Below are 20,300 nucleotides of genomic sequence, written 5' to 3' on the forward strand. Positions count from 1 at the left end.
CCTTCTTCCTCTTCTCCCACATTCCCTCTGCATCCCTCTTAGAAGGACACTGTGACTGCATTCATGCCCACCCAGGTAATCCAGAGTAATCTTCCCAACTCAAGGCCCTTAACTTCTGCACATCTGCAAAGCCTCTTTTACCATCTGAGTTCACATATTCACAGGTGCTGTGGGTTAGGACTTGGATCATTATTTGTGGTCATTATTCAGCCATCTACAGTCAAGACTGGCTCTTCTATTCATCACATTATCCCCAGCAGCAAGTGCAACATCTGCCATATAAGAACCCAGTTAATGGTACTGAAGAATATGTGAATGAATTTAGTGAGTTTTTATCACCTGAATACTTCATTAATCTTCCTCCTAGACACAACAAGAGATAAGCCATTACAGTAGTCACTCTTCTTCATGGTTTCACTTTGGATTTACCATGATCAATTTCAGTTTGCAAGTATTACATGGAAAACTTCAGAAGTAAACAACTCATGAGTTTTAAATTGTGCATTTTTCTGAATAGCCTGATAAGATCCTGCACCACTCCACTCCATCCCACCCAGGATATGAATCATCTCTGCCCAGTACATCCCTGCTGTATATGCTACCTGCCTGTTAGTCACTCAGCAGACATCTGAGTTACCTGTGATCACTAGATCACTAGAAGAAAATGGAGGGTGAGCATGGTGCATGCGATATTTTGAGAGAGACTACATTCACATAACTTTTATTACAAGGTACTGTTATAATTGTTCTATTTTATTATTGTTGTTGTTAATCTCATACTGTGCCTAATTTCAAAATAAACTTTATCATAGATATATGTAGGAAAAAAAACATAGTATAGAGTTTGGCACTATCCATGGTTCCAGGCATCCACTGGCATCTTAGAACATATTCCTCACAAATAAGAGGGGACTACTGTATTTCTTATCAAGTAATGTTTGATAAACAAAAAGTAGTTTTCATTTGATCAAACAGTTTTTTCTCCTAGTATCAGATTTGACAAAGTTTGTTAAGCTAGGGGAAAAAAATCCTTGGTCAGGTTATTGAGATGAAATACGGAAAAGAGCACAGGGGTTCTTATCAACTTAAATCTTACTATAAACTTCTAATTGCCTCCCCAAAATGCAAATTATAAATCCTTTTGGGAAGACCAGAGCTTGCTGTGAGAATGGTTAATAAGGGCTGGTGTGGGGGATTCAGTTACCAGGAGTGAATGAGGTCCTGGGAGTCCAGATCCCAAGGATACCCGTTAGGCTTAATTTTCTTAGCTTTATCATTCCAAAATGCCCCCTTTCTGATTAAGTAGCAGTAATGTTCCCTTGCATAACAGAGTTCATTTAAAAGTTTAAATTTATGAGAAAATGATATAAAGAAAATATAAAACACAGCTAAGTAATTTTAAAGAGAATGTGAACACGGGCTACTCATAACACATGACTACCAAGAATAAAAACATTTCTCATCTTCCCTTCCAGTTAAGTGCAGCCAGGTAACTAGCTGATGAAAAATGTGGTATAAATGGAAGCTGTATGTAAAACTTCTAATAAGTACTCTTACAGGAAGTGGGCATGATGATTAGAGTTCAAGCAGCTATCTTGGAACATGAGTCATCAAGCTAAGAGTATCAGAGCATCAAGACAGAAGAAGATGGATGCTGATAATCACGTAACTACCATAAAAATCCTGGATTGCCTACCTCTGGAGTCCTCTGTGTTAAACAGAAATATACTTCTGTCTTATGTAAGCCACCGTTACTTTTATTTATCTGTTACTCATAGCTGAATCTAATCCAAAGTGATTCAGAATGTGGATACCTGGAAGTGAGTACCTAAAAAAAATCAGGTATTGGCTTCTTAGGTGTGGTGGGCAGTAGGTGACAACGAATTATTGCAGGATGGAAAGCTAGGAACCCTCTTTTCTTGATGGCACAGCTCCCTCATAACTTGGTGACTGGTTTCTAAGAGGAAGCATCCCAGAAAGACAGGTAGAAGCTGCATCACCCTTTATGACCTTGCCTTGGAAGTCACATGGTGCCATTCTGCCATACTCTTTCATTGAGGCAGTCAAAAGGTGCAAGTTTCAAGGAGAGAAAACATCGAATCTACTTCTTGATGAGGAAATAACTGATCATGTTGTAAGAAGAACTCATAGGATAGGAGATACTGTTACAGCCATCTTTGAATGGGGGAGAGAGGTCTGTAACTGTCGAGGCTTCTGAATATAATTCCTGCTGCACTCCCCTCAACAAAATACTAAAAATAATAAGTGATATGAAAGGCTCCATGGGGCTTACTAATCATTGTTGTCCTTGATGTCCTTGCACGGAAAGAGAAAAGAAGAAACTTCCCAGGAACAAAGCCAGAACTATACAGGACAATGGACGAGGGAGTTCCTTTCAAAGAACACAATCAAGGGTTTCCACATGGCTAATGAAGGAACTTATCCCTCACATTCCTGCCTGCAGGGAATTTATAATTTCTAAGGACCAGTGAATGATGGTTGTTGTCATTCTACCCATTTCCACATGAGAGTTTTTTTACAATTAGCCTATTCCTTCTCCCCAGTATGGTATGTTAGTTATGTTTATGACAATTCGTCTTTTAGTTTATGCACTACCAGAACTTAAAAAGTCACAACCAGGCCTTATGGATAGGTTTGCCTAACTCCCAGAGATCCTGGACATTGAACTTCAATTAGTAACTTAATGGGATTCAGGGTTGCCACCCTAAAAACAAAGAGGGTGGCCAAAAATCCAAATTTGCCCCAAATGTTCATGTTCTCCTTTTCCCATAAGAATAGAGCTTTGCATTTTTAGCTAGGCACTTGGCCCCACAGAAAACTAATCATACCCCAGCATTCACTGGAGCTGGGAGTTGGCGTGTAATTACATTCTGGAACATGGAAACATCATATGTAATTTCCAGGAAGTGTCCTTAAATAAAGAAGACATGCCCTTCATCAATCTCTTCTCCTTGTTGCTAACTGGAAGACCAAACAGAATTCAAGTGACCATCTTGGGCCATGAAGCCGACACACTATGCTGGTAGAGTAACAAAAAAAAAAGGACTGCAGCTCCTTGATGACTGCGAATCTTCAATACTAATCCTGAAATGTTTACTTCAAGACTTCTTTATATGAGATAAAAACAAACTTCTATTTGTTTAAGCTGTTATTTGAGATTCTTCTGTTAGCACACCAAATCCTAATTGATACAGCATACAGTTGAAAGGGGAAAGATGCTATAATGTCAAGTAGATTAAAGTAAATGTTAGTCACATAACAACATCCTGGTTCACAAAAAAAAAAAGAAAAAAAAAAAAAAAACAGTGACACAGTGATTCAGAGATGTCCTCTGCTGCCACATGTCCGCCAAAGACAGCTTTCAAAATTTGAATTTGATCTCATTAACTCTCTAGCTTAAAATTAAAATCTCTATCCTATAACCCTTAAAATGAAAAACCTCTATCCTGTAATTTCACCTGGGAATATGATTACATACTTTGTATGTAATCATATTTCAGAGTATTGGTTATTTTTCTCCACTTATCCTTTTGTTGACATTAGAAAGCCCCAAATTACCAAGCTTTTTAAATATCATAAAAAAGAAGATGGCTGAGCCAAGAAGACAGTGCCACTTTAAAAAGGATACTCAAACTTGCTCCTTCCTGGGACTCGGCACTCCATACACTGTCCTACAGTGGATACAGGGTTAGAGCAGTTTTTGCGATATTTTCAACCCTAGCATAATTTTAGAAACATTGCTAAACTTCAAATCTGAAGATGCTTAAATGCATTCTAAATCAACTGTATCAATCAGGGTTCTCCAGACACACAGAATAAGATGTATTTGGCAAATCTCAGATTTGTCAGACAGACCAGCAGACTAGAATGCAGGCAGGACATTGTATATTATGATCTTCAGGCACAATTTCTTTTTTTTTTGAATAAAATCTTAGTTTTTGCTCTTAAACCTTTCAACTGATTAGGTGCGGCCCACCCACATTATGGAAGGTAACCTCTTCACTTTTTGTTTTCTTTTGATTCTCTTTTCAACTTTTGAGCTCAAGGGGTACATGTGCAAGTTTGTAACAAAGGCAAATTGTGTGTCATGGGGATTTGGGTTACAGATAATTTTGCACCCAAGTAATCTGCATAATATCTAATAAATATTATAATTTCTTAGTCCTCACCCATCTTCAACACTCTACCCTCAAATAGGCTCCAGTGTCTACTGTTCCCTTCTTTGTGTCCCTGTATACTCAATGTTTAGCTCACACTTACAAGGGAGAACATGCAGTATTTGATTTTCTGTTCCTGCATTAATTTGCTTTGGATAATGACCTCTAGCTCCATCCATATTGCTGCAAAGGCCATAATATCATTTTCTTAATAGCTGCATAGTATTTCATGGTGTATATGTACCACACTTTCCTTATCCAGTTATGACTGGTAGGCATCTAGACATGATTCCACGTCTTTGCTATTGTGAGTGCTGTGATGAACATACATGGTCATGTATCTTATGGCAGAATGATTTCTGTTCCTTTGAGTATATACCCAGAAGGAGATTGCTGGGTCGAATGCTAGTTCTGCTTTTAGCTCTTTGCAGAATCACTGCACTGCTTTCCACAATGGCTGAACTAATTTACACTCACACCAACAGTGTATAAGTGTTCTCTTTACTCTGCAACTTTGCCAGCATCTTTTATTTTTTGATGTTTTATTCATAGCCATTCTGACTGGTATGAGATGATATCATATTGTGGTTTTGATTTGCATTTCCCTAATCATAAGTGATATTGAGGACTTTTCCATATGTTTGTTGGCTGCATCCATATCTTCTTTTGAGAAGTGTTCACATCCTTCGCCCATTTTTAAATGGGTTGTTTGTTGATTTATGAGTTCCTTATAGAATCTCAATATTAGACCTTTATCAAATGCATGGTTTGCAAATATTTTCTTCCATTCTGTAGACTGTTTACTCTGTTGTTTTTGGGTTTTGTTTTTGCTGTGCAGAATCTCTTTAGTTTAATTAGGTCCCATTTGTTATTTTTTTGTGACTTCATCATGAAATCTTTGCCAGTTCCTATGTCCAGAATAGTATTTCCTAAGTTTTCTTCTAGAGTTTTTATCGTTTTAGGTTTTACATTTAAGTATTTAATCCAACTTGGGTAGATTTTTGTATATCGTAAAATGCGGGGTCCAGTTTCAACCTTCTGCATATGACCAGTTAGTTATGCTAGCACCATTTATTGAACAGGGAATAACTTCCCCTTGCTTGTTTTGTCGGCTTTGTTGAAGATCAGATGGTTGTAGGTGTGCAACTTTATTTCTAGGTTATCTAAACTGTTCCATTGGTCTACATGTCTGTTTTTGTATCAGTACTGTGCTGTTTTAGTTTCTGTAGCCTTGTGCTACAGCTCGAAATCAGGTAGTGTAATACTTGAAGCTTTTCTCTTTTTGTTTAGGATAACTCTGTTTGGGCTCCTTTTTTGGTTCTAAATAAATTTTAGAAATCTTTTTTAATTCTCTGAAAAATATCATTGGTAGTTAGATAGGAGTAGCATTGAATCTGTAAATTGCTTAGGTCAGTATGGCCAGTTAAACAATACTGATTCTCCCTATCCATGAGCATGGAACATTTTTCCATTTGTTTGTGTTCCCTGTGATATCTTTCAGCACTGTTTTATAATTCTCATTGTAGATATCTTTCACTTTCCTGGTTAACTGTATTCCCAGGTATTTTGTTCCTTTGGTGGCTATTACAAATACGATTTCATTCTTGATTTGTCTCTCAGCTTGAACATTGTTGATGTATAGAAATGCTATTCATTTTTGTACATCAGTTTGTGTCCTGAAACTGCTGAACTTGTTGTTACGCTCTAGGAGCCTTTGGGCAAAGATTATGGGGTTTTCAAGGTAAAGTATCATATCATCTGCAAAGAAATAACTTGATTTCCTCTCTTCTTATTTGGAAATTTTTTTTTTATTTGTTTCTCTTGCTTCTTTGCTCTGGCTAGGACTTCCAGTAGTATGTTGAATAGGAGTAATGAGAGTTAGGGAATCCTTGTCTTGTTCTGGTTTTCAAGTGGAATGCTTCTAGCTTTTGCCCATTTAGTATGACATTAGCTGTGGGTTTGTCATAAATGACTCTTATTGTTTTGTGATATGTACCTTTGATGCCAAGTTTATTTAGAATTTTTAACATGAAAGGATGTTGAATTATATTGAAAGCCTTTTCTGTATCTATAGAGATCATCATTTTGGTTTTCGTTTTGGTTCTGCTTATGAGATGGATCATATTTATCGATTTGTGTAAGATGAACCAAACTTGCATCCCAGGGATAAAGTCTATTTGATCATGGTGGATTAGCTTTTTGATGTGTTGCTAGATTTAGTTCATTAGTATTTTGTTAAAGATTTTTACATGTCTGTTTATCAAGAATATTGACCTGAAGCTTTCTTTTTGTACTGTGACTCTGCCAGGTTCTAGCATCAGAATCATTCTGGCTTCATAGAATGAGTTACAAAGGAGACCTTCCTCCACTGATTTTTTTGGAATAGTTTCAGTAGGATTGGTACCAGCTCTTCTTTACAGATCTGGTAAAAATTTGGTGGTGAATCTGTCTGGTACAGGGATTTTTCTGATTGGTAGGTTTTTTGTTATTGATTCATTTTCAGAACTCATTGTTACTCTGCTCAGGGTTTGTTTCTTCCTGGTTCAATCTTAGGAGGTTGTGTTTCCAAGAATGTATCTATTTCTTCAAGGTTTTCTGTGTGCAAAGAGGTGTTCATAATAGTTTCTGAGGGTTTTTGTACTTCTGTGGGGTAAGTGGTAATGTACCCTTTGTCATTTCTGATTGTATTTGGACCTTCTCTTTTTCTTTATTATTAGCCTAGCAAGCAGTCTGTCAATCGTATTTACTCTTTTGAAAAACCAACTTTAGTTTTCCTTGATGTTTTATATGGTTTTTCTCATTTCCAATTAATTCAGTTGAGCCCTGATTTTCGTCATTTTCTTCTGCTACCTTTGATACTGGTTTCCTCTTCTTTTTCAGGTTTCTCTGGGTGTGATGTTAGGTTAATTTGAGATCTTTCTAACTTTTTGATGTGGGTGTTTTAGAGCTATAAACTTTCCTAACACTTTTTTAGCTGTGTCCCAGAGATCCTGTTATGTTGTATCTTTGTTTTCATTAATTTCAAAGATTTTGATTACTGCCTTAATTTCATTGTTTACCCAAATGTCATTTGGGAACAGATTGTTTAATTTCCATTTAATTGTATGGTTTTGAAAAATCTTCTTGGTATTTATTTCTATTTTTAACATTCTCTGGTCTGAGAGTGTGGTTGGTATTATTTCCATTTTAAAAAATTTGTTTAGAATTGCTTTATGGCTGAGGATGTGGTCAATTTTAGAGTGTATTTCATGTGCAGATAAAAAGAATGTATATTCTGTTTTTGTTGGGTGGAGTGTTCTGTAGATGTCTGTTAGATCCAGTTACAGATTCTTGGTCAAGAGTGACATTTAGGTCCTGAATATCTTTGTTAGCATTCTGCTTTGATCTGTCCAATATTGTTAGTGGGGTGTTGAAGTCTCCCACTACGTACATTTACCTAAGTCTCTTCATAGGTCTCTAAGAGCTTATTTTATGAATCTGGGTGCTCCAGTGTTGGATGCATATATACTTGGGATAGTTAAGTCTTCTTGTTGAATTAAACCCTTTATCAATATGTAATGCCCTTCTTTTTCCTTTTTTTATTATTATTGGTTTAAACTTGGTTTTGTCTAAAATAATAGCAACTCCTGCTTTTTGTTTTCTTTTTGCTTGGTAGATCCTTTTCCCTTCCTTTACTTCGAGCCTATGGATTTCCTTGCATTTGAGCTGGGTCACCTGAAGATAGCATACATGGGTCTTGCTTCTTAATCCAACTTGCCTCTCTGTGCCTTTTAAGTGAGGTGTTTAACCCATTTACGCTCAAGGTTAATACTGATATGTGCAAATTTGATCCTGTCATTATGTTGTTAGCTGGTTGTTATGTAGACTTGATTGTGTATCTGCTTTATGGTGCTGATGGTCTATGTACTTGAGTGTGTTTTCATGGTGGTCATTTCCATGTTTAGCACTCCCTTAAGGACCTCTTATAAGGAAGATCTTGTGGTAACACATTTTCTTATCAATTTCTTCTCTGAAAATGATCATTTCTTCTTTGTTTATGAAGTTTAGTTTGGCTGGATACAAAATCATTGGTTGGAATTTCTTTTAAGGATACTGAATATAGGCCCTCAATCTCTTCTGGCTTATAGTTTCTGCTGAAAGTTCTGCGTTACCCTGATGGAGTTCCCTTTGTAGATGACCTGCCCCTCCTCTTGAGCTTCATTTAATATTTTTCTCTTTCACATTGGCCTTGAAGAATCTGATGACTATTTGTCTTGGAGATGGTCCTCTTGTATTATCTCACAGGGGTTCTCTAAATTTTCTGAATTTGTATACTGACTTCACTTGTGAGACTGGAGAAATTTTTATAGACAATATCCTCAAATATTTTTTCCAATTTTCTTGTTCTCTCTCCCTTTCTTTCAGGTATGCTAATGAATCACAGATCTACACTCTTTACATAACCCCATATTTCTCAGAGGTTTTTTTTTTTATTATTCTTGTCTGAGTTATCAGGTTGGTGCAAAAGTAATTGTGGTTTTTGCCACTGAACATGACAAAAGCCACAATCATTTTTGCATCTACCTGATAATTAAAAGAACTGGTCTTCAAGCTCTGAGATTCTTTCCTCAGCTTGGCATGTTCTGTTATTAATACTTCCTATTGTGTTATGAAATTATTGCAGTGAGTTTTTCAGCTTTATTGGCTTAGTTTGCTTCTTTCTTAAAATGGCTATTTCATCTTTCATCTCCTAAATCATTTTACCGGATTCCTCAGATTTTTTGGAATGGGTTTCAACTTTCTCCTGAATCTCAGTGACCTTTGTTATCAACTAGATTTTGAATTCATCAAATTCTATCATCTAGATTTGAATTTCACCATTTTGTTCTGGTTAAGAACCATTGCTTGGAAGCTAACATGATCTTTTGGAAGTAAGGAGACACTCTAACTTTTAGAGTCGCCAGAATTCTTTTGCTGGTTCCTTCTCATCTGTGTGGGCTGATATTCCTTTAACTGTAGTGTAATTTGAGTACAGTCAATTGACTTCATTTCTGGATGTTTTCATAGGGCTGAGGCTTTGTACAGGGTCTTCATTTGTGGCCGAATTCTTGTCTTTGGTTTCACGGGAAGCTATATTAGCAAAGGATTTTCAGTGTCGAAGTTTGGGCTGGGATCAATAGATGGCGCATATGTGTAATGGCCACTGGTAGGCTCTTGCTTAGCCACATTAGCTCCTCCACATTTCCTTGTGATTGCAGCAGTGCTCTCTCAGTGCTCTGAGGGTGTAGGGCTCCTCTTCTACTCAATGCTGGCTGCAGATCCCAGCTTGGCACTCTCAGGCTGTGCACTGCAACCCTGGGGTGGACTCTGGCTTTTTGTTTTCTCCCCAGTATGGGAGGCAAAGAAGGACAATAGCTTGAGGCCAGGAGTTCAAGACCAGCCTGGGCAATATAGTAAAACCATGTCTCTGTAAAAAAAAAAAAAAACTGAAAGTATCTGGGCATGGGTACATGCACCTGTAGTCCCAGCTACTCAGGAGGCTGAGGTGGGAGGATCACCTAAGTCCAGGAGGTTGAGGCTGCAGTAAGCTATGATCATGTCACTATACTCCAGCCTGGGCAACAGAGCAGGACACTGTCTCTAACAAAAATATTTTTTATTTCATTTGGAGTGCCTACACTTTAATTCTTGGGGATATAAAAGGGTAACATGTTCCTTATTCATAAACATATATAACACATACACATTCTGTAAAAAAGCTAGCTTGCTTTCTTGGTTTTGCATACTTTGGTCACCAGCATTTTAACCTTAATAATCCAGGGGTACCTACTCAGCTGTGGTAACTATTAATACAAACAAGGGCTTTATTTTTAAAAATCAAGTGTCATTGCAAATGACTGATGAAACACCTGAAAAACAGATATTGTCACATGAGGACAGTTTTGTGTCAAAGATTTTTCAGTCTTCTGTAAGTCAAGTATTTTAACATACAGGTTTATACACAAACTACAGGATGTAAATAACTGGTCCTGAAACCAGTCTTCAATTCCTTCTCACACAATGTGACCAATGACCGACCAGGATGTCTGAGAGGATAGTCTCTATTTTCTTTAGGTGCGCTCTGGCCCAACATGTCCATCCCGTACTGCTTAGGTGCCCTTTCATGTCTAAATGGTATTCCATTCACGTTTTGCCAAGTACTGACCTTTGCTTAGACATTTGCTTAGTGTCTTCACAAACCAAAATTTCAACTGACTGATTCCTATATAAAACTTTTTCTCCTTCTTCTACCATCCGCAATCACTACATCTGTAGTACCTTCAATTCTCTTTTGTTGGGAAAAACAGCAAAGGAGAAAGGACTTACAGAGTGCCTACATTAATTGGTTATGAGTAACATATAAACAAGGAACAACAAACTTGCTGAAGGCCAACGGAGGCCTCTGAGGAGGAAGGCCTCTCCATGCCTCATGTTCCAGTGCAGGGTGACTTAGGCTCTGTTATCATAAGCATTGTGCGCAAGGACATAAACCCCTTCATAGCACTATGGCACAGCCAGACTTGTAGGCTCCTTGTAAGGCCTGTGCTCCATCACATGTACATAGATAATAAGCTAAAGATAACCACGTGTTCTTGTTTTGTGACACTCCCAAACCGCCGCTATTGTCAGTCCTTAGGATGACACAGCAGTTCTGGCTCACTGATTCACTTCCGGCTCACTGATTAACTCCACTATCACTCCACCCCTACCCTGTAGATCAAAGTAATTATAACCAATAAATAGTGTGGATGATCAGAGCTCAAGGCCTTCACTGTCACCTCCAGAGTAATAAAGTGATGGTCCCCTGGTCCCACTTTTTCTCTTCATCTGTCTTTTTTCTCATTCCTTTGTCACCACTGAACTCGGGGTGACCATGGGTGATGTAGTCCTGGCTCCCTACATTCTGGTGCCCAATGTGGAGCTCATGGATCCCTACATTCTGGCTCCCCACTGTGTGGGGCTCATGGATTCCCTACACCTTTCTAACCAAAACATTAGCTGCCTGCTCTCTGCAACAACCAATTACAGCTGGAATGAAGATAAGAAAAGATTTTAAAACCTATGGAAGACAGTATTATTTGTTTGCAATTTGTCCTTAGTCTCTGACCTTACCATGGCTTCTGCAACACTAGTCATGGTCACCTGATTTACTTTAGCCATTGGAACATGGGAAGAAATGACAGATGCCACTTGATTCCAGGCTGAGGGTTTAAGAGGCCTGGCAAGTTTCACCAGCCCCTTACACTCCTGTACCCACCACCAGAAGAGCATGTCTTAAGGAATCACTGGATCCAGAATAAGGATGCTTTCAGACTAAATGTAAACACAACTTGCAGCTTAGAGCCAAGCTCAGCCAATCCCAGCTAAGCCCAGCTGAGCACAGCAGGGTCCATCAGAACCACTAGACCTTCAGACCAATCAGTGAGAAATAAATGGGGGATGGAGGGAGTAACAGCCTTATTACAGCAAAGCCTGAAAAAAAACTCCCTTAGGATTTTCTGAGTAGGGATCAAGCTGAAAACTGATCCTCACAGAGAAGTAAAATGATGAAAATATTCTAGAAAAGTAACAGCATTAAAACTACTAAAAGTGGTAGCCCTAGATCATTGTTTAATAACTTCCTGCCTGAACTATTTAAAACCCTATTTTCATTCACCTACAGATACAGATTATCAGATGGAAGCTATAAAGCTCCATGTAATTTCCATCTATAATTTCATCACAGAATACACCAACAAAGAGTGAGTGAATTTTCTACCAGCACTCTGATACACTATTGAAGAAAATATCAAGGAACTAGAGGTATGCAAGATAAATTGTGAAGCAGAGAGATTAAACTGCTTTGGCCACATGCAGGGGCACAGCACCTTTCAGGGTTTTTTTTTTTTTTTAAACCCATGGCGCTTTTCAGTATTGGCTGCTCTTTCACTGACCATCATCTATTTTATGGTCTTTGATTTTTTGGGTTTTGTTTTGAGAGAATTACCCCTCCCCAATGGATCACATGTGTGGGAATGTAAATTAAGGGCCCTATCTCCCCTTGGCCAAGCTAAACAAAACAGGCATTTCTTTCCTAGAATGTGAATCATGAGCCATGTGGTGCAAACACTGAAAATAGCTGGAGAAAACCAATTTCAGAGCTCAGCCTGAGCAAAACTATACAGACATTTCTGCCACCAAGACCGTCTGGAGCTACAGAGCTACTTCATCCCTAATTGTTCCAAGCTGAATGTTCTAATTCTCTAATTCTGTGTGTTCACTCCCACCTTCTAAGAAATTCCTCTTTATTGTAAATTAGCCAGAACTGATGTCTGTTGCTTACAACCAAAGAACCCTGAGTGGCACCAGAAGAAAACATGAGAAGAGCTTTAAGGCATGTAGAAGAGAAAATAGGAGAGATGAAAGGAGTGTAATACCTCCTCTAGCTTGGTGTTTACTAAGACTAGATCAAAAATCGAATCATCACTGAAAATGATCAGCCTATGGGAAGATAAGTATCACTCTAAAGAAGTTACAGTTATCCAAACTCTCCTTATAGAAAAAGAAGTCAGTGAATATATGTAAATATTATGCAGTTGTGTTTTAGAATATAAAAGCTTTTAAATACATATTATATTGGTCAGCTCATCATTTGAACAGAACCTAATTAAATCAAATATTTGTCTCTTCGACTACACACAATTGCAGGCCTTATCCTAGGACCTTGCAATGGTCATTTCAGGTTGGGTCCTGACAACCCAGGGGACTTCCCAGTGTAAAAAGCTGCACTTCCAGGAAGTCCATAAGCCAACTGCACCTTTTGAGGGTGTAAGAGGGACAACCGCCTTCTCCACAACTGGTTTATATCCTTTTAAACGTCTGCAATAAAATTTCTTAAGATACACCAGAGTTTTTCCTATATTTCAACATATCCTTAAATTATGTTTAAGAATTTTAGTTATATCATGCCGAACTTTGTATTTTTCTCTAAAATTATTTAATTTCAAATTTCCTAAACCTAGAACAGTCATCCTCTTCACTTTATCAAACCAGGTAGTTTCTCTGTCATAATCCTTAATTTCTTTGTATTATAGAGACATTACAACAAAGCACTTTAAGAAGCCAAATCTGACCTACCATTTACAACAGCCCTTAGTAAAGGAGAGAGAGAATTGTGCCCAGCTGAAACGAGCCACAGCCTGCCTGGTTTTCAAATGTGCTGCTGTCCCTTCAAACTGGCTCCCTTGTCATCAATCTCTACCTGCACAAACACTGCAAGCACATCCTTAATTTTCTTGACTAACTTATCAGCAGCCCCATTAATATTCTAAATTATCCTCTCTGGAAGACAAATTGCTTTAGCATTTGTCTTCTTTAACTGTTTGCTAGTCACAAAACCTGGTCTCAAGTTTCCTGCTATCAAGTTTTAGGATATAATATTTTTTTAACTTTTCCTCCAATACTGGGCTTTCACAAATTTTCAAGGCAAATGATCACATGAAGTCCTGTACCTTTAGACCCTGTGAGCCGATTTATTCTCTCAACAAGTATTTTCAGAGCTCCTACTACATGCCAGGAAATCCAAGACATCCCAAAAATACAAAGTAAACAAAAACTCTCACCCTTGTTGCGTTTGCAATTCCAGTAAATAGAGACTGACATTAAACAAATCATTAAATCAAACTGACAGTATGGGACACGGTGATAAGTGTTTAAAAAATAATCCAGGGTAGGCCGGGCGCAGTGGTTCATGCCTTTAATCCTAGCACTTTGGGAGGCCGAGGCAGGCAGTTCATGAGATCAGGAGTTCAAGAGCAGCCTGGCCAACATGATGAAATCCCGTCTCTACTAAAAATGCAAAAATTAGGTAGGCCTGGTGGCACACGCCTGTAATTCCAGCTACTCAGGAGGCTGAGGCAGGAGAATTGCTTGAACCAGGACCCAAGAGGCAGAGGATGCAGTGAGCCGAGATCTCACCACTGCACTCCAGCCTGGGCTACAGAGCGAGACTCTGTCTCAAAAAAAATGAAAAAGAAAAATAATCCAGGGTAGAAGGACAGGGAATGCTGAATAAAGGGGAGACTGCAGTTTTAATAGGAATAGTCATCTAACACTTCATTGAGAAAGTAACATTTTTGCCAAGTTCTGAAAAGGGTGGGGCAATCACCCACATAGTTTTATGGGAGAAGAACTTTTCCAGCAAATTGCACAAAATGTGCTAGAGTCCCAAAGGAGAAACATGCAGTTGTGTCAACCAAGACTGCACCCCAACTTATTTGCTGGTACCATTTTCTCCTCTTCATTCTGTACCTGCCTGTGTTTAAAATCAGCTCTAATTTAAGAGAATCTCATTATACATTCTATTCCAATGTCCGTCTCTTCTGCTAGGTCATCCTGTCTTCACAAAGCTGGTGAATCCCAACCCTACACATTAACTACTATATTAGTCCATTCTCACTCTGCTCATGGAGACATACCAGAGACTGGGTAATTTATAAAGGAAAAGGGTTTAATTGGCTCACAGTTCCTCATGGCTGGAGAGGCCTCATAATCATGGCAGAAGGCAAAGGAGGAGCAAAGTCATGTCTTACCTGGCAGCAGGCAAAGAGAGCTCGTGCAGGGGAACTCCCATCTATAAACCCATCAGATCTTGTGGGACTTACTCATTACCATGAGAACAGTATGGAGGAAACCAACCCCCTGATTCAGTTTCTCCACCTGAACCCACGCTTGACACATGGAGATTATTACAACACAATGTGAGATTTGCATGGAGACATGGCCAAACCGTATCAACTACAGATACTTCCCCCACCCTTGAGTTACACATCTACTACTTAGAGCCTAATATAGTTTGGATCTGTGCCAACTCTCATGTTAAATTGTAATCCCCCAGGTTTGAGGTGGGACACGGTGGGAGGTGACCAGATCACGGAGGCAGATTTCTCATGATGGTGTAGTACCATCCCATTGGTGCTGTTCTCACAATAGAGAGTTCTCATGAGCTCTGGTCATTTGCAAATGGGTAGCACCTTACCCCTCTCGCTCTTGCTCCTGCTCCAGCCATGTGAAAGGATGGCTTTCCCTTCACCTTCCACTGTGATTGTAAGTTCCCTGAGGCCTACTCAGAAATCAAGCAGATGTCAGCATCATGCTTTCTATGCAGCCAGTGGAACGGTGAGCCAATTTAAACCTCTTTCCTTTATAAATTACCCAGTCTCAGGTAATTCTTCACAGCAATGCAAGAATGGCCTAACACAGAGCCTATAGTCATCCTCAGCTGGATATCTCTCAACCACTTCACAAACGAGATGTCCAAATATGTCATCAGCTTTCTTACCAGGCCTCCTTCTCTTCCTGTTCCCACTGTCTCAGTCACCCAAGTTGGAAATCTTTGATGTATCCATGGCTCCTCCACTTCCTTCCATCCTACATCCAGTCTGTTACACAACATCAAGACAATCTTTCTTTTATAAACATGGTACTTATAAATCTTGAGAATAAGCATGATTTAACTCACATGGTCTTAGCAAATGTTGGCCTCATTATGCCTGCCAGATGCCGTGGGAGCAGGTTAGACTCTTAGCAAAAGCAATGCTTCAGACAATCTCTCCTTTGACGTTACAGAGGCCTATTATGAGAAGTAAAGAAGGAGTTACCGACATTTCCCCTTAAAGGAAAGAACCCAAAGGAAAAGGGAAAAGAAGATACAAACCTCCTCATCAGCATTCCTCCCAATCCAGTTTGAATTTTGGTCATTCCCACTATTTGCACAATATAGCTCATCATCAGGAACATGTACGCTGATTGGGCTGACTTGGCAATTATGGGGCGAGAAATTCCCCCCTTAGGATCCTATGCTGGACTGGATGTATGATTTATAGACATTTGGACAAAAACTTGGAATTTGTTTCAAGATCTGATGTGAATCAACAATAAAAGTCTCACTTTGATTTCTAGGTCACCCACTATAACCTTTAAAACAATTATGTGTACATAGTCTTGTTTAATCATCATAAACGTTCCATGAAACAAGGGCCAGAATATGAGAAATCGGGAGGTAATTGAGAATTTGCTGATATAAAAACCAATCTACCCTTGCTTAGACATCTCTAGATGTCTGTAAAATAGTCTTATTTTACAGACAAAAATCTTGAGACCCAGGGAAGTTAAAAGATGTGCCAATTTTATACAGTGTGTTATTATAATCCTGATTGATAAATGAAGAAACTGAGGCATGAAAATGTAGAAAGAATACTTAATGGCAAAGGCAGACATAGAGTCCTTAATTCTAAGTCTTAAACTTTTTCCATTTCTACACGCTACCTTTAAGTCAAAGCTTGAACTGCCCGTCTGAGAGCTACCAGAGTGGCCTAAAACTCCTCTAGCCTGTCATGAAATTTGATTTCCTTCCATAAAGCAGTTACTTAGGAAAGTCTTATTTAAAAACATCACCCAGCTACAAATGCAAACCTTCCCAACAGAGACAAGATGCAACATCTGCCTTCCTTTTGCTTAATACAACACTGCAGAGCTGCTCTCTGCTTGGATAAATGCTATTTGGGTTTCCTTGATTTCTGAATGGGTTCTTAGTATCGCTCTCTTGAGCTTTCTCTCTCTTGGTATTGTCATTGCCTTCTTGCCCAGAATTTTATGTGTAATCGTCTGTTCCACCATTGGCTTTTCTGAAACCAATCTTCCTTGTCTTTTGTAATTATGTAAAGCTGTTCTCTTTGCAGGCCACACACTGCAGATATCTAAAACCTGGAGAGAAAACACCCTAATTGTAATTATAATGGTTTCAAATTCCTATTATTCATGTTGGAGAGGAAACATGCAGTGAGGTTTCATTACTCATTTTCTTTAAAACTCAGGAAAAAATAGAACTTAAACTTATTTTTGTTAGAGCATAGTCTTTTAAAAAAAATCCTTAATTACTTCTATGGAATTTTAGAAGGCACAACTCTATTTTTATGTCTACCTATCTGAATTAAAGAAAATTGAGGTCTTCTAGTCAGACCACACAAATATAAGTATAACCAACCATAGCTACACCCAAAATCAACCACTTGACCTCATTCCCCTGCATCAGATCAAACTTCAAAACCAGCAATCGTTTCCAAATTCTGAACCCCAGTAGTAGCAGGACTACTAACTGTTGATTATTATGCAGATCTTGCACTAATCTAATTAAGTAAAATGGAAGTCCGATTTCAAGCATTGTTGTACACATTTGCATATGACACAAGTAGTCAAAAATCTGTCTGAAGTTAAATGAAGCACATGTGCAGCCCCCTCCTCAATTTGAATTTGGCTTTTCCACACAGTCCCATTTTGAAATACTGCATTTTCAACCTCTGCAAACCACTCACGACCCAAATGCCATTGTTAGCAGCTGCTCACGTTAGTGTTGCCATCTCTCCTAGTGAGCATTAACAAGGAGTGGGCACAATTCAAGCCTGTCTTTCTGAAAGGATCATCTGGGAATTTCTCAGGAAAAGGAGAAGCAAATAGATGTGCTATTGGCAGCCAAGTCAGCTCCTCTTAGATATTAGGAGGATGTGGGCAGTGGAGGATTTTTTTTAAAGTACTCATAACTTACATACCAAAAAAATTCTATTCTGAATTGAACCTTCAAAAATACAAGACATTCTTTTTCTTTGAAAAGAAGGAGATGTATTAAAAGTGGAACAAGAAGAAGAAGCCTGAGAGAGCCAGCCTCAGAATACCCTTGTAGCCTGAAAAATTCTCACAGAAGAATTGCCAACCAGTTGTCAATCATTCCAGTGCAATGGAAGAGTCAGTGCCGGTGTAGTCAGTACTCTGTTTCCTCCGTCTGATGCTTTAGCCCAGGGTGAACCACAGCAGGACAGGTAGGAAAGTCAAGTCCTCACCACAGCACCAGGTTTCTTCAGCATCCTGGGGAATGACTTGGTGCTCCATCTCTTCCTCCCAATTTGATGATAAGAATGTTCTTGTTAAAGAGTATGTGTCTAGAACAGAGTGGGGAAGTGTTACACTCATATTCTGTCTGTACTTGGTGATTTGGTAATAGCATCTAACAAAACAAAATCAAGTATAAGAGTGAATTAAACGTGTAACGAGAGAATAATGGAAGCAGACACAATAAACAGCAAGCATTTATAAAGAGCTACCACGCCAGGAAAAAAATTGATTGCTTTTATACTAGAAGAGAATTCCAAATGAAGGGCTGGAGATACACATTAGCATTTGAGGTAAAGCATTTGACACAGGACCTCAAATGATAATGAATTAATTCAAAGGAACTTTGGGATAAGAACCACTAGCAAGGCTTAGCAGACATTTGACTTTGCTTTTGGCACAGTTCAAGGCACGTGGTTTACAAATGAATTACATGGTCTCTTTGCCCTTGAATAATTCATAGCCAGTGGACCAGAAGAGTCCAGGAAACCAGAAAGACTCAATGATCCCTTTGCCTCAGGGTCAAAATCTAGATTGTAAAGGTTGGCAAAAGCTCAAAAATTTTCCTGCAAAGTATCGTTTTTATGTTCTCTCTTGCTTATAAATCACATTAACTTGCAAACATCAGATACTAAGAGACCTCCTATGGAGAAATCTTTACCAGATCACCCACTACCACAGACTTGGCTTGGGAATTAGGCATTTTAATACTACTCACCTTTAATTTGGGGACACAATGGTTCAACCTTCTACTAAATATTTTGGAAGAAATCATCTAAGAATATAGAAACAGTTTTTAAAAATCCAAACTGATGCCATCCTTCATTTAAATATATATGTAACTGTCTCTAGGATATTTTTCTCCCTGCCCATAAAATAAATGTAATATGATACATACCTGCCTTACCTCACAAAGTTTAAAAGGCTCAAATAATTAAAATTTGTGAAAGATATCTGTAAGCACTAAAGTAGCACGTTAACATCAGCATCCATCATTATGTTCACAGAAGCCAAGGTTGCTGAACTACCGGATGCAGTTCTAATTTAGAGGCCCGCAGGGAGGACGTACGTGAGAAAGAACTACAGAAAGCTCAAATATAAAGGATTCCCTGCATCACACACTCAGCAGACCTACGGCACAAGACAGCACAGTGGACACAAATCAAGACCACTGGGATGTTGTCCTACCTCCACAATCAGAAATGCCATTTGGAGAGAGGCAAATGATGGATGGTCCATGCCTCACTAAACATCTCTCAGTGGGTTTTGAGCTCTTCCCATGATAAGCCTACTACATGTAAAAGATATGATTTTCTTCAAATACTCAACAATATTCAACTTCAAAATGTGGATTTTTGCCATGAGATCAAAAGCATCCACGGGAGATTTTGTGGGCTTAAATAAATGAATGTTCACTGTTAAACTAGGATGTTGAGTAAAACATTTCAGATCCTTTTGAAAAGGCTCACCTCCCAATACAGAGCTTTTTCAACTCAAAATTCTAAAGTCTATAACGTCCTATTTGCTATAATCCTTTGTACTGACCAACTGAATGCATTTGTGCTTGTTTGGAAGAATCCAGGAGCTCATTATGCCACGAGAGTGGCTAAAGGAATATAAATGAATCCTTAGCACTTTTCAACCCTTTGTAGTCCATCAGAAATTAGAAACATAGGGATTGGCACAGTGACTCATGCCTGTAATCCCAGTACTTTGGGAGGCTTAGGCAGGAGAATCGTTTGAGGTCAGGAGTTTAAGACCACCCTGAGCAAAAGGGCGAAACCCTATCTCCACAGAAAATTTTAAAAATTAGCCAAGCATGAAGGGGGCATACCTATAGTCCAGCTACTTAGGAAGTTGAAGCCAGAGGATCACTAGAGCTCAGGAGTTCAAGGCTGCAGTGACCTATGACCATGCCATGGCACTTCAATCTGGGTGACAGAGAGAGACCTGTCTCCAGAAAAGAAAAGAAAAATAAATTAGAAATAAATAAATTAGAAACAAACAGAAATAAAATGCAAAACTTTCTTGCATAACCTGAGATGGGCATAAAATATTTTTACTATGTCAACAAATACCGTTGAGCAACTACGTAACAGTCAGGGTTCAAGGCAAGCAACAAAAAATACTCAGTATTTCAATAAGAAGGAAATCTAATAAGGAATGAGGTATTCTATAAAC

The sequence above is a fragment of the Cebus imitator genome, unplaced genomic scaffold (assembly GCF_001604975.1).
Source record: "Cebus imitator isolate Cc_AM_T3 unplaced genomic scaffold, Cebus_imitator-1.0 Scaffold143, whole genome shotgun sequence".
Classification (NCBI taxonomy): Eukaryota; Metazoa; Chordata; class Mammalia; order Primates; family Cebidae; genus Cebus; species Cebus imitator.